We start from the raw sequence: 12719 nt of genomic DNA on the forward strand, positions 1-12719 counted from the left end.
AGTCAAAACATGAGCTTTATTGCTGAGAAAAGCTAAATTGGAAATACAGCTGAACTTCCAACCAAACAAGCCTCCTGCTCTTTCTCCTCTGCGTTGACCTCACCCCCTCAACACCCACCAGTCTAGGAGTAGAGCCTGCCCAAGATGGCTTGCCATGGTGGGGAGATTTGGCACAGAGGGGAGAGGAGGGCGCAAAATCCCCTGGGGGTCATTGAGGCACATCTCAAAGGCAGAACGGGGTTCCGGTGCACCTCCAAAGAAATCATTTTCCATGTCAGGCCAACCAGCCACATCCACCTGCTGGGGAGATGAAGGGAGAGGCGGACAGACACGAGGACTTCTGAGGTGGCCAGTGTGCTCCATCCAAGGCTCTGCTTGGAGAGGTAGATGCTGAGGGCAGAGGGGCCTGGAGGTACAGTAACTGTGGAGACGGGAGGAGCTTGGAATTGTTCAGATAGATGTGTGCCATTGGCTTTCAAGGGGTGGCCTTATGTGGGTGGTTAACCGAAAGAGAGGACTCATTGCCCTAGAGGAAATCCCAGGCCTTTCCCCAGCTTCTGTGGCACAGAGGCCACAAAGGCCAGTCCACAATGTCCCTATTCTCCCCTGCATGTGGGAGTAGAGGAGAATGGGGCACCGGGTGTTAGGGCTTGCAGCGGTTGAATGTGAGGCTGCCTCTGTGCTCATGAAAGCACCAGAGATTTGACACGGGCCTCATCAGCACGAACTACCCAGGGAAGCTGCCGTAACCAGCCCACCCACTTTTGTATAAATATTCGACGGCTGCTGTAACATCACCGCCGACTTAGCAATGCGTAACGACACAGATTTATTACCTTACACTTCTTGATGTCAGAAGTCCAAAACGGGTCTCACTAGGCTAAAGTTAAGGTGTTGTTAGAGCTGGGATCCTTTCTGGAATCTGTTTTCTCTCCTTTGTTATCTTCCAGAGGCTGCTTGTATTTTTTGGCTCTCAGCCCCCTTCTGTCTTCACAACCGGCCATGGCCAGTGAGCCCTTTGCCCTCCCATCCCCTGTCACTGATTTTTTTTTTTCCCTCTCCCAACTTCTAAGGGCCCATGAGATTACACTGGGCCTAGCTGGATAATCCAGGAGGCCCTCCTGATTTTAAGGTCAGCTGATTAGCAAACTTAATTCCACCTGCATTCTTTTTTAATTGTTTTTAACCTTTTTGTTTATTTTTGAGAGATAGAAGCATGAGTGGGGGAGGGGCAGAGAGAGAGGGAGACACAGAATCGGAAGCAGGCTCCCAGGGTCCGAGCCATCACCACAGAGCCCGACGCGGGGCTCAAACCCACGAGCCGTGAGATCATGCCCTGAGCTGAAATCAAGAGCTTAACTGATTGAGCCTCCCAGGCACCCGGGGCGGGGGGGGGGGGGGGGGGGTGTCATTGTTCTGACCAGCACACGCCCCTGAACCCCATCGAGCGCTGAGCATCTGCTAATAGACACACACACACACACACACACACACACAGAGGACATACCTAAACACTTCTAAAGAGAAAATCTGAACAAGGAGCTCACTCATATCTAGTGGCTTCTGCATCTGCTGTATATGGTCTCCCTCCTAAATGAGGCTGATTTTTACTTTTTCATCAGACATTCACTGCTTGCTGATGTTTAATCTTCTATTGAGTTAGAAATGCTTTAGCCCAATTAGGAACAGCGTGTTGCATGCGGATGTGATCTCAAGCCAGTTATTTCTTTATTTCAATCGGGCTTCTGCCAAGCAGGGTCCTTTCATGCCCGCACGCTCCGTGAGGTGTGCTCAGGAGGGCTCGGCTCAGCCTCCGCACCAACATCTGCACGCTTTCGGAGCTGCTTCCCAGCAGTGGAAGTGTTAACGGCATGATGAAAGATCATGAGAGAGAGAAATATTTTATATTTTGAAAACCCCACAGTTATCAATCTTTATTATAAAAAACATATGCGCCTCCCCTCCTGTAGTAGATGTGTTCCTGACCGGGTGTATGTAAATCAAATTCTTTATAAATTGAGTCATCTTTTAAATGCACTAGGGGAGCTGGCTATTTAAAGGCATCCTGCTGTGAATCTTTTTGTGAAGCCAAGAGGCTGTGTGGGATGCTAATTTTCACCCCTTAATTTGTCTGGTAGGTGCAGATTTTCATAAAGTCCCCCAAATTCACAAACCCAAACAAGGCACACCTGTATGCTCTATTTCAAGGGTATCTTTTTCATAAGAGCTCAAAGAGCTGTCAGGTGGATTATCTCATTTATCTTCTCAACCTTCTTCCAAAGGAGTTTGGGGCACTCATTATTATCCTCAAAGGAGGTATAACTGTCTCCCAAACAGCCACTGCTTGCAGGGGGGGGCCCATGAAAGGAGAAGCCATGCTCAGCTGAGAGCTATTTATTTTCCAATTAACAATGGGCTCTGTCCTGGGAGGAGTGCTTGGGGAGGGTTTCTTTAGACCCCAGAATGTTCTTTTTTGCTACTCTTTGTCACTACTGTCCAGAGAGAGAAACAGAAGAACAGAGAAATAAAACGCTCACAAATGTTTTCAGTGCTTACCGAATGCCCACCTTTTACAAGACGTGCTAGTGCAGGTGGGCGGGGCAAGTGTCACAACGCCCGGCGTGGCCCTGACCTGGAGCTGGCCACGTAGGACACAGGCAGGTTGACGATACCTAGAATGCGATATTAGGAAACACTGACACCTTCCGCTCGCCCACAATGTTCTTCTCCCAAGGATGTTACAGACACGAACTCGTTCAATCCTCACCACACTGTTAGGTAAGGTGGGCTTTGGCTTTACTCTTCGTAGATCAGTGATTTTCCAAAAGTCACATGCCAGGAAAGTGAGGGAGCCAGGACTTCAACCCAAGAAGTCTGTCTCATTCCAAAAGCACACGTTTCGCATCTCTATGACTGAGCACGGGCACAAGCAATGGCCTTTGTGGGTGTAGTGGCAGGAACAATGGATTCTGAATCTTGGGATCAAAGAAACTGTCCCAGAAAGATGCTATTTGAACCAGGCCTTGAATGGTAAGGAGGATTTCCACAGAGAATTGAGAAAAGAAAATGGACAAAAGCATGAAAGTGTATGTGAGTGGTCTGGTGTGACCACGTTCTGAGAGGGAGTCATAGTGGCAAACATGCTTGAAAAGGGAATAAGGGACATATCATAGAAGGTCTTAAATGCTTTACTAAAGGAGGTGAAAGTCCTTCCTACAGTGGTGGGAAGCCCCTGAGACTTTTCAAGTGAGGAAGCAAATTCTCTTTTTGGAAGACAGTTTTGTCATCAGAGTGAAGAATGAGTTTGAGCCAGAAGATCAAATCTCAATAATTAAAGTTAGAGAGTACTCTCTCCTCTTATAGAAAGCAAGCAAAACCTTGTGGATACTGCCCTAACCCCTGGTGAGAAAGGGGGCTGTCAGAACTAGAAGCTGCATGCCTGATTCCAAGACTAATCCTTTTCTTCCTATCAAACAAAATGGCTGGACCTTTGAATAAAGAAAAGAAGGGCAGGTCAGGTACTAGCCAAAGTCCCCACGGGCTTACCTCCCCTCCCTCCGCACCCAGTGGTGCCAGGCACAGAGGAGTAGGCCATCCGTGTTCTGTATTTGTCTTCACCCTCGGAAAGCTTCACAGGTGCTAAACACAAGGTTGCTAGGGTGGGGCGGGGGGGGGGGGGGAGCCCAAATCTCACTCTTGCCCTTTGAGGTGACTGTGTCTTCCAAGGCACCTGTTCTAAGGCATACAACCACCAGCTGGGCCTGGTGAGCACCTCTAGGGGCACAGGAGGCTAATATAACCATACCGAACTTTCTTCTTCTAAGACACAAGTCTATTAGACTCATCTAAATGGAGTTCCAAGGTCTTGGAGCCGCAAACCCAAGAAAGAAGATGGTGAAAGCTGGTGGGGCATGGGGGCAACACAAAGCCTCAGGTCTCCGTTCCAGATCCATACCGCCCACCAGAGTTTATGAATTTCTAATATCCACCTTTCAGAGCAAGTGTGTAAGTCCGGGAAGGAGGAGCAGAATTGGAATACGGTGGATATTTTCCCTCGGTTTGTTTTTTTGTCCTGCGGCATAATTCTCGCATTCGTTAAAGAGCTTGGGGCTCCTGGAAGAAAGGAAATTTAAGTATAAAAGTGAGTATGATCAAATTGCTATTAGCAGTCGTGGGATTGGCATGAGGCCTGGGCCACCCGGATACCAGAGGCCTAAGTGACTAAATGGGAGGCTCAGTCTGAGTCAGATGGGTCTGATCTGTCAGCCACAATGGTGCTGGGAAACCTCCCTGAAACACAGTGGGGAGTTGCACAGGGGGAGGGAAAGAGGCAGTAACAGAGGGTACAGTGGGATGGGGGCGGTTCTGGAGAGTTCAGGGCAGGTGCCACCTATGAAGCAAAATCTCTGGAGGCAGGAAGCCCTCCTGCTCACGTGCTACTGTGCCAACCCTCCTTGCTTATGGATCCTGGACTTCCACGAGGCAGAGATTTTATTGCTTGAGCATCAGGCTTTGTATACACTGCAAATTTTCCACTCTGCCCTCCCACCCTGGGAAGGTTAGACTGACTAGGCATTGGTATCTTCAAAGCCCTCTTTGCAGAAAGTGCCTGGGTGTGTAGAGGGGGGAGGGTGTGAACAGTAAGCCACAGAGGGGAGTGAGGGGGTGACCAGGAGGGGGCAGAGACACTGGGAGACAACTAGGCCTTCTTGGGTCCCCAAGCTGGACCATGGAGCCAAGTCTGCTCCATGCAGCACCTAGGAAGACGTTTAGCACCTGCCACCTTCCCAGGGCAGCCTGGACAACCGCCTGCCATGGTGGCTCTTATGCAAAAGGTGAGGCTTGCATCCGGAGCCCCTGCTAGAACAGAGAGCCCTGGGGGAATTTTCCAGGATGTCCCAGCTGGCCCCGGGGAGCCAAGGCCTCAGGTTCGGGCTGCACAGGTACACTGAAAAGCAGACACAGGGCACCTACGGTGATTTTCCAAACGCCGGATCTGTTAATCTGGCTACTCTTTATAGACAGTAACAACAACAACCAACGGCCATTTGTTGACCTGGGAATGATGCATGAAGAAATAGAAAGTAGGAGGAAGCATTTCCGAAAGCAAAATGGCCTGAGCACGCTCTTCCCCACTCCCAGTTACAAGCCGTCCTGGTGGAGGCCTTTGCTGGGTTCCAGCCACAGCTGCAGCCCACATGGGTACGTGCCACGGCTCCAAGGTCCCATGTCTCCCGCTGCCAAGCCCTATGGGGCTGTGCGGCCAGACGTTCAGTACAAAGCCTCTCCCTTGCCTGCCACAGCCGTCAGAGTCTATGTGGCACAATGGTTAACAGATGGACGTCTGCAGTCAGACCTGAATTTGAGTCCCATCTCCACCACTTCCCAGCTGTGTGTTTGTGGGAAAGTGGACCTCGGTGAGCCTCATTTTCCTCATCTGTAAGATGGGGCTAATAGGAGTATCTTCCTCAGAGTGCTGAGAGTGAGAGGAGATAATGTAGGCAAAGCACTCGGTGCAGCACCAGCTGCTAGGAAGTGCTCTGTGGGTGGGCAACAGTTCTCCTCTTTCAAAAAAGAAAGGCTCAGGCTTCTCCTTTGCTGATCTCTAGAGCCTGTGACAGAAACGCCTTGTCTCGCGGGTGTGTATGTGTGTGTGGGGTCAGTTCTGGTTTCCCTGGACACCCTTGGAGCTGTGGCCTAAGCCTCCATTTGGGCTCTTGCTTCAAGGAGAAATAAAATGCAGGTGAAACTCATGAGAACCAGGTGGGCACTTTTGTTTATGCCACACAGCTGACAGGGTCCACGTGTGACCTCAGGCTGTGGATCTCAGCTAGGAAAGTCCTGCCAGCGAGGACGGCACCAGGAATTTCCCGTACCACCTGAACCCACACCTCCACGGATACTGCCAGGCAGGGAGCAAAGAGCCCTCTTGCCATGAAATCCATCATAGGAAAACGTCAGGAGTGAACAAGAACACCGGACCCGGAAAGCTCTGGGTGAAATGTGCGTAGTCTGAGCAGCCATTTGGGACCCTCTGCTCTACGGCTGGATTTCCTGCCCTTGGGGATTCTAGTGGTGATTTTAAGGGTCCCCCGCGCCCTGACAATGTTCATCTCACCCAGAAACCAGAAAGTCAGTAGATGGGGCAGAATTTGTGCCTTACATCAGAGATGTGTTTCTCTTATTTTTTTTAATGTTTCATTTATTTATTTTCAGAGAGACAGAGTGTGAACAGAGGAGGGACAAAGAGACAGACACAGATTCTGAAGCAGGTTCCAGGCTTTGAGCCATCAGCACAGAGCCTAATGAGAGGCTCGAACCCACTAACCACTAGATCATGACTTGAGCCGAAGTTGGACGCTCAACTGACTGAGCCCCCCAGGCACCCCTGAGATGCGTTTTTCTTATTGACCTTTTCTCCTCTCCCCCAATGGATATTTCAGAAAGGAATTTACCAAAATGTTAAATCTAAGATTATTTTAAGGAGCCCACCCGGAAAACACACGGCATCGGAGCCGGACAGACTTGGGTTCAAATCCTAGCTCACAGGCTTTTTGTCACGGGAGGCCTTTGTCATCTCATCCGTGCACTGGTGCCCTAGGCTAGTGGCTCCTGAACTTGTCTGTGTCAGAACCTCGCGGAGGGCTTGTTAACACAGAGATTGCTGGCTCTACTCAGAAGGTCTGGGGCCCGAGCAAATTGCCTTTCAACAAGTTCCCAGCTGACGCTGATGCTATTGATCCAGAGACAGCACTACACTTTAAGAACCACTGCAACAGTTAATCTGTAGCAGAGCATTTATTCACACAGAAACAGGAACACAGAGAGAGGAAGCTCAGTTTGCTGGCCCAGGCAGCCTGGGGGCTGGTTACTCAGTCCATCTCCCTCTTACTAGCTGTGTCGGTTTCCTCAATTGCCAATGAGGCTAATGACAACCACCCTTTAGGTGAGAATATTGGGAGAAAATAAATGTGAAAGAGCCTTGTAAACTATAACATTCCTCCATGGTAAAGCACTAAACATGAGGATTATTCTAAGGGTTAATCTTTATAGTGCATAGGGAGGTCTGTTGTGCAGTGCCTGGCACGTAGTGGGGCTCATTAAATATTAATTAAATGAAAAAAAAAAAAACAGCAACTAAAAATAGCCACTGACTCCACGCCAGAGATTTTGGTCTCTGTCATATATTTAAACAAACAAAAAATGGTAATAAAGTTACAACACATGAAATTCATATTTCGATCGTGGGTGGCAGGGACCTCCTTCCTGGCTTCTGATCCAACTCATTATTCAAATCCTTTTACCATCGAGCACTTCACTGCTTAATGTGGAACCAACTATGGATCTTGATAAGAGGGAAAGACTGGGCTCTGTTTCCACTTTGCTCTTGGCAGTATTCAGGCCTCCAGGATAACTTTCTTACAAAATGAATAGTGTTGGCTCCCAGAGAGACCAATCTAATCTCATCTTGTCCACTCAGAAGATCCGTATCAAACATTACAGACTGTCTGACTGCAGGAAGGGGCATCTAATTCCATCTGGATTTGGACCAGTGTTTTAAATGATCAAGAAGGGAGCCATTAGCATGGCAGAACTGGAGAAGCAAAATGTAACTGGCCCACTTTTTAAACATTGTTCTTGTCTAAGGTTTTATTTGAAAAGCCCCCATATGAGACAAAGACAGAGAGAAACAGAGCATGAGTGAGAAAGCAAGAAGAGGGCCTAAAGCCCATAGCCTTCTTTAAAAAAACAAAAAAAAAAAACAAAAAAAAAAACCACATATGAATGAACCAACATCCTCATTTTTACTGTTTACGGGCATGACAGTCTGATCAGATAACAATGCCGTGCCAAGAGACCTAATTACAGGTCCACCAGAGAATTTAAATCACTTTTCAGAGGGGGGCAGAAAAAAAGTCTGTGGTTACTCTTGGTTGGATAAAATGTCACTTATTTCTAGTCAGCCATTTTCAGAAAGGCTCTGCCCACTTCATCGAATGGCATTAATGGTAAGCTGTTGCTCAGAGAAGGGGTAACTTTAGCCAATCAGTTTTGAGAGCAGCTTAAAAACATCAGTGTCGGGGCGCCTGGGTGGCTCAGTCGGTTAAGCGTCCGACTTCGGCTCAGGTCATGATCTCACGGTTCGTGGGTTCGAGCCCTGCGTCGGGCTCTGTGCTGACAGCTCAGAGCCTGGAGCCTGTTTCAGATTCTGTGTCTCCTTCTCTCTGTGACCCTCCCCCGTTCACGCTCTGTCTCTCTCTGTCTCAAAAATAAATAAACATTAAAAAAAAAAAAAAAATCAGTGTCTAACACATGAGACTCTGAAAACTCTCAACATTGTTACCTACCTCTCAACGTGGCTGTGTTAAGGGGGCCCCCGAATGAATAAAAGGGATGCAAATTAAATGTTATTGCCACAAACACTTTAAATCTCTAGGGATGCTATGTGAAATATGCCAGTTTAGGTCAAAAAGGTTCACATTTGTGAGAGAAAACCAAAGTTCAGAAGCCAGATCACTTGGGGACCAGAAGTCTACCCTTTGCCAGATTTTAACACTCAATGAGATGCAGGCTAAAGCTCTAAGTTGCTACTTTAAGAGGGCACAATCTGGGGTGCCTGGGTGGCGCAGTCGGTTAAGCGTCCGACTTCAGCCAGGTCACGATCTCGCAGTCCGTGAGTTCGAGCCCCGCGTCGGGCTCTGTGCTGACTGCTCAGAGCCTGGAGCCTGTTTCCGATTCTGTGTCTCCCTCTCTCTCTGCCCCTCCCCCGTTCATGCTCTGTCTCTCTCTGTCCCAAAAATAAATAAAAAACGTTGAAAAAAAAAATTTTTAAAAAAGAGGGCACAATCTTTAATAAAACAAAACATCAGATTAGGTGTTCAAATGTCAGAGTTTCTTTGATGTCAAGTTTCTACTAAGAGATTGAATGATTTAAATTGGAAAGAAAGAAGAGAGGGAGGTAGAGAAAGAAGCAAACTGTGATGCCAGAGTCCCGGGATAATCCCTCTTGGATCTGCCTGAGTTCCACCCTCACAGAGGATTGCGGCTTCCAGTGGAGGCCCAGCAGGAGGAATTTCCCAACACTCTCACAGGTCAAAATACTTGCTGTATGTTGCCTGTTTGCTGGGAGGGCAGGGAGTGTTTAGCAGTAAAACCTGAACACGGGATAGTTACTGCACCTGCTGGAGCCCACTGCATTCCTTTCTCAGCATCACTGATAAGCCGACAGCTCTAGTCATCTCGTTGCCCAATGTTTGGCTGAAGTTCTAAAATGAACATTGATCCAACAACTATGCTTTCTCTATTTCCCTTTAAATTTGCAGTGCTAATGATGTGAGCCATTTCCAGGCATGGCTTTAATTTTGAGGCTTTGGATTTAGGAAAATCAGATAAGGCAGAGGCTAAAGTTGACTGATAGGTTTCACTAGATGCCACAGAGCGGTAGCAAAGTGTTTGGGAGGTTCTTTGCCAAACCCTTACCCGGGTCACGAAATCTGAATGTGCAAAAACAGGCATGGGAGTCAAATATCTGATAGTGAGACAGTGAATCCTGTCTTAGTGATCCTAGGTTCTTTGGGCAAACACTAGCCTGTTTTATAAACTTGCACTTGGAAAATAACCATCATTGCATAACTGGGGCAAAGGCAAGAGATGGTGAACATTTGTACTGTTGCCGTGTTTTGCAAACTCAAATATTGCCCCCATTCTCCATTTACTGATCACTTCCCATCTGTCGCCAAATGTTGGGGGTTTTGGCCCTGAGACACAACTGCTTCTCCCCAACCTTGTAATCGCTTCCCGTGACAACTGCAGAAACCTCAGAGGTTTTCCTGTTCCCAGGTTTCAGCCTGAGAGCCCATTCTCTACACCGCTGTAAGTATCTTTTAAGAACGCAAACGTGACTATCCTCTGCTTACAACCCCATCATCCACAGGTGGAAACAGAAACTGTTTAGCTTTAGGAGTCAAGACTAAAACATCTCCTTGGGGGAAACAGCAGAAAAACAGGAAGGGCATAGCCCTTAGCTCCCTCTGCCCTAATAAAGGGATAAATCCTTGCATGTTTAGATTAAACCAACGTTTGTGGGCTGTGTCCATGTGTATATTGGTTTCACAGAACTGTTTTTAATAAATTCTGAGAACACAACCCAATTATAAGGTCGGGGCTAGGTGTATTGCCTTATTCGTATTTCTTAGTTTTACTGACTTTTGAATCGAAATATAATAGAATTAAATATTACACCTGAATGTTAGCAATGCCTCTCACAGTAAAACCTTATCATTTTAATCTATGAACCCAATTAGTTGTCAGGTTCATTTGTTATGAAATTAAGCCTATCATATAGATGACTATGGAGGTTTACATTTTAGAGCCAACCAATGGGTCCTAGGCGTCTAGAGCTTGATACTCGGGCTAGGTTGGTACCTCTGCGATTTCAAGGTTAAAACTAAGAGATGAGCTGTTCAGTGTATTAAATTAAAAGGTCTGGGATGGGTGTTATGAATCCTTAACAGTAACAAAATAGGTGATTTACCAGGAAGGCAAAAAATAGATTTTTGCTCAGTGCTCTTTATTTCTTTACCTCCTTTCTTAACAAACAGAGGCCAGGACTCTGTTGTTCATCTTTCACATTCCTCGTGCCTGGCACATGTTAATGACTGAGTGCATATACACCTCAACACGGGATATCCGAATCTTTGCCATAGAAGATAATGTTAGCACTTTAGAGCTCACTGGTAACAGGAACTAAGTAAGTGCTAAGTAAGTTTACACACATATTAATTATCTCAATCCTCAAACTGATCGTTGATATTAGTGTCATTTTACAGAGGAGGAAACTCAGCTTTAGGCTGATTTGTTCAAGACCAGGCAGCCAGAGCCCATATCATAACTACCATAAAACTGCCTTTTTCAGGGCCAATCACAGACCTATCTTTCGTAACTGCATCTTTCAAAAGTGACTTTCAGTAGCCCAGCTACGAGCGTGTGCAGAAACAATGTGTCTGTGGTGAAAGGCTGTGGGGAAAAGGAGGGAGGCCCTGAATCTTACGGGAATAGCAGAGATCAGATACAGTCTGAGACCTGTTTTCAAGGTGAAAAGCAAGGATATCAAGTTTTTCAAAACAGGGCATGGTAATCTCACCAGGTTGGTCATCTGGTTTTGAGTAAACATGGGGCCCAAAAGTGGGGAGAAAGGAGTAACGAACCAGTCAAACCTTGGAGGGTTATCTTCTCATGAATTCCACAGTTCTCGTTTTCAAACCAAAAAAAAAGTAACCTATTCCAGGGACTTTATTCTCTCTCATAAAATAACAGAGATAAAAGGCAACAACGGCAACCACAAACTCGACATTTTTCCTGTTGTTTCCCCTCATAGGTCTTAAGTGGTAACTACATTATCTTCAAGTGCATTATACCTTAAATAGGCCCTTGGAATATTTTTTAAACTTTATGTTCCGTCTCATGCATCTAGAATCTAGCAAACCACAAAGAGAATAGCCTTTGTAAAATCTTCCCTTGTTTGCACATTCCTGGAATAAAAAGGGGCAAACTTGCATTTTGAAGAGAATTTCGTCGGTGGTGCGGTTATTTTTTGTTTGGTTGCGGGGGATGGGGGGGGGAGACACGTGTGCTCTGTGGTGACAAAGGTGAGACTGGGGCTAATGAAGACAGGTAAGGCAATGGGTAGGGAGATGCCTACAGACAGACAGTGATCTGGAATGTGCATTTCTGTACTTGTTACTGCTGGGAGAAAATTCCAAAAGCTTAAATGCTGCTTTAAAAAAACAGACTGTGCCTGGCTGGGTCGGTAGAGCGTGTGACTCCTGACCTCGTCATGAGTTCCAGCCCCACAGTGGGTGCAGAGATTACTTTAAAAGAATAATAAAGCTCACTAGCTTATTCTATTAAAAAAATATAGGTAGTGATGATGAGAGTACAGTGAAAATGTGAAGGCTGAGGCAACAATCATTGCGTACTAAATTTGTTTTTCAGATGTCCTAAAACCCTGGGATTCTGACATGATCAGCTGATTTATAACTAAGGCAAGTGTTCTCTTTTCTCACAGAGTGTAGTTTTTTTCTTTCCTGTTGAAAGAGGGAGAATCGTTTCAGTCTAGATATCCTGAGCTTTATACAAGTACTTCTTGGCAGTCCACATTGTTCCCATATGATGTGCGGACACAGCCACTGCTGGAGGCAAGTCCGGTCTCCCTTAGCACAGTGAGTGGCACCCCCCATCCCCCGCTTCTCTCATAGTTAGTCTGTAGATGGAGACAGGAGCAGGTATGGGAACCATGAATGTCTGTTATAGGCTCGTAAAGAGGCATTGCAATAATCACTCGTCAGTAAAAAGTAAAATTCAGTGCCATTCACAATATTTCTAAAAAGATCTTCGATAAGGTGACACAACCCTCTGCAGGGTCAGAAGGGCCGGCCGGCTTCCTCCCCACATTCTCACAGAGCACGTAAAAGCTGTTAGTTAGTAGTCTGCCTCGGGGCAGCACTTTGTATCCATGATATCCAATCCTCACAACACTGTTCTCTCCATCTACTAAAGTCACACTGCCAAAGGCAGGCCCTTCTGACTGTCAAATCAATGCTCTGTGGGTGCAGACCAAACTCCATGTTTATCACTGAACTGGTATGTTATTCAACACGATACCATACAATGTAAAAAGAACCAATGGCTTGCTGAGAACAACGAGCCAGTGGCTGGGA

Source organism: Neofelis nebulosa, chromosome 2 (assembly GCF_028018385.1).
Source record: "Neofelis nebulosa isolate mNeoNeb1 chromosome 2, mNeoNeb1.pri, whole genome shotgun sequence".
Lineage (NCBI taxonomy): Eukaryota > Metazoa > Chordata > Mammalia > Carnivora > Felidae > Neofelis > Neofelis nebulosa.